Source organism: Chiloscyllium punctatum, chromosome 43 (genome assembly GCF_047496795.1).
Source record: "Chiloscyllium punctatum isolate Juve2018m chromosome 43, sChiPun1.3, whole genome shotgun sequence".
Taxonomy (NCBI): domain Eukaryota; kingdom Metazoa; phylum Chordata; class Chondrichthyes; order Orectolobiformes; family Hemiscylliidae; genus Chiloscyllium; species Chiloscyllium punctatum.
In genome coordinates, this window is record NC_092781.1 from 41374742 (window position 1) to 41377719 (window position 2978).

Genomic DNA, 2978 nt, shown 5'->3' on the forward strand with positions numbered 1-2978 from the left:
CCTCTCCCCATCTCCCTCCGCCTTCATCAACACAGTGACATTGGTCGGTATGAGCACCACAGAGTTAGTGTCGAAATAGATTGACATCAATAGACTGGGATTGTGAATCATCATGTCCTGTGTCACTATAATGGGGTCAGTTCATTACGAAGGTTGGGGGGAGGGAAGCGTGAGATTCTACTGAGTGTCAGTGGCGCAGGGAATGAAATTCTACAGGTATAATTCCAATCAATCCACTATGATAACCTGAATGGAGTCAACACCTAGAGTGTTGTCCTTTGTAGATGGTGGGCAGTCCTTCGGGAGTCAGGAAACATCTTACACAAGAACCATCTAGGCGAAGGACTTCAGGGAATATTTGCGACGTTTGCAGATGGAAAATGATGGTTGGATGGGCAATTGATATCGAGCAAGTGGGGAGGCTGCAGAAAGACTTGGAAAGTTTAGTACTGTGAGAAAACACGTGGCTGATGGATCACAATATGGGACCGTGTGACATTGTGCACTTTGGTATGCGGAATAGAGGCAGACACTATGTTCTATTATGATTCACTAAAGCTGAAGCACAAAAGGATTTTGAAGCACTAGTCCTGTCTTACAGTTAATGTGCAGGTTTAGTTGGCGGTTAGGAGAGCAAATGCGATGCTAACATTCATTTCAAGAGAGCTAGAATACAAGAGAGGAGTCATACTTCTGAGAATATAATGGGCTATATTGGAGGTGATCCATCCTGGTGTTGACAGCTTGTCATATGAGCAGCAGTTGAGGACTCTTTTATCCATACTCGATGGAATTTAGAAGAATGGGACGTGAGGCATCTGATAGAAACTGATCGATTACTGCAAAGATTGATACAGTCAGCGTTTAGAAGATATTTCCACGAGTCATAGAGACAATGACAAAACAGCACAGTTTCAGAGTGAAGGGATGGGCTGAATGGCCAAAATCTATTGCTATACCTCATGCATTCATGACCATATTGACTATTATTCAGTGCAGAGTTGTAACACACTGACATGCTCTTGTATCCATGTTGTTTTGCCTTCACGTTCTGGTCAATGTTAACACCTGTGTTACGGACGGTGGAAGGATTCAGTGTCAGTCAATAGTCCATTAATATTTTGAATATGAGCTCCTATCTGTGAGTCTCATCTGGCAGGAGCACATTGTCTCTACGATGATTGTCATTTTCTGTCTGGTATTTTTGAAGGATTCATCCTGTTAGGCTAATATTGTTGAATTTAACAAAACAGGTGAAATTTATCAGAGCACTCAGCAACAATATGTCATCGAATACTGAACACCCTTCTAATAACAGGAAAGTCTAAAATGTTCAATATTAGAAACACTGCTTTCCTATTCGTGTTGAAATCTGATAAGCTGTCCCATCGAGATGCTCAACTTGGAACTATTTTTTAAAAAATCTTTTTTTGGACGTGTGCATCGCTGGATGGGCCCAGCATTTCTTGCCCATCCCTAGTTGCCCCCTTGAGAAGGTGGTGCCGAGTTGCCTTCTCGGAATCCTGCAATCCACCTGCTGTGTGTTGACCCACGAGTGATTAAGAAGGGAATTCCAGGGTTTTGACCGAGCAACAATGAAGGAACGGCGATTCATTTCCAAATCAGGATGTTGACTGGTTTGGAGGGGAATTTAAAGGTGGTGGTGTTCCCAAAAGTCTACTGCCCTTGTCATTCTGGATGGAAGTGTTCGTGAGATTGGAGCGAGTTGTCTGAGGATCTTTGGGGAATCTAGTTGATAGTAAACACTGCTGTTCCTGAGCGACCGTGGTGAAGGGAGTGAATGCTTGTGGATGTGGTGTAAATCAAATGGGCTGCTTTTTCCGAGATGGTGTCAAGCTTCTTTAGTGTTGTTGGGGCTGCACTCATTCAGGCAAGTGAGGATTATTCCGTCTCATTCTTGACTTGTGCCTTGCAGATGGTGGACAGGCTTTGGGTCGTCAGGAAGTGTGTTACTCGTGCAGTATTCCTTGCCTCTGATCTGCTCTTATATTTATGTGGCGAGTCCAGTTGAGTTTCTGGGCAATGATAACCCCCAGTATATTTATAGTGGGGGAATTTAGTTATGATAATGCTGCTGAATAGCAAGTGCTTATGTTGTTTCTTATTGGTGCTGGTCATTGTCTGGATTTGTGTGGCACGGATATTACTTACTACTTGCCAGCCCAAGTCTCGATATGGTCCAGATCTTGTCGCAGTTGGGCATGAACTGCTTCAGTATCTCAGAATTTGTGAATGGTGCTGAACATTGTGCAGTCATTATCGAATATCCCCACTTCTGACCTTATGATGGAGAGAAGGTCATTGTTGAAGCAGCTGAAGATGTTTGGACCTCAGACATTATCCTACAGGACTACTGCAGAGATGTTCTGGAGCTGAGATAACTGACCTCCAACAACAATCACCATCTTCCTAACTGTCAGGTATGACTCCAATAATGAAGTGTTGGCCCGTGATTCCTTTTTAACTTGGGGTCCTTGATGTCACATTTGGCAGCCTTGATGTCAAGGGCTGGAATTCAGTTCATTTTTCTATGTCTGAACCAAGACTGTGATGAGGTCAGGAGCTGAGTGACCCTGAAAAAACCCAAACTGGGCGTCACTGAGCAGTTTATTGCTGAGCAGGTGCTTCTTGTTAAAATTGTTGATGACACCTTCCATCACTTTAATGATGATGGCGAGTTGACTGATTAGGCGGTATTTGGCCAAGTCGAATTTTTCCTGCGTTTGATGTACAGAACATACTGGAGCAGTTATTCCAATTGTTGGTTTGCAACCATACTGAAACAGCTTGGTGAGGGTAGCGGGAAGTTCTGGAGCACAAGTCTTGAGGACTGCTGCCAGTATGTTATCAGGGCCCATAGCTTTTGCAGTAGTCAGTGCCTTCAACCGTTTCTTGATGTCAGTCAATCGAATTTGCTGAAGACTGCTATCTGTAATTATAGGGACAACGGGAGGAGG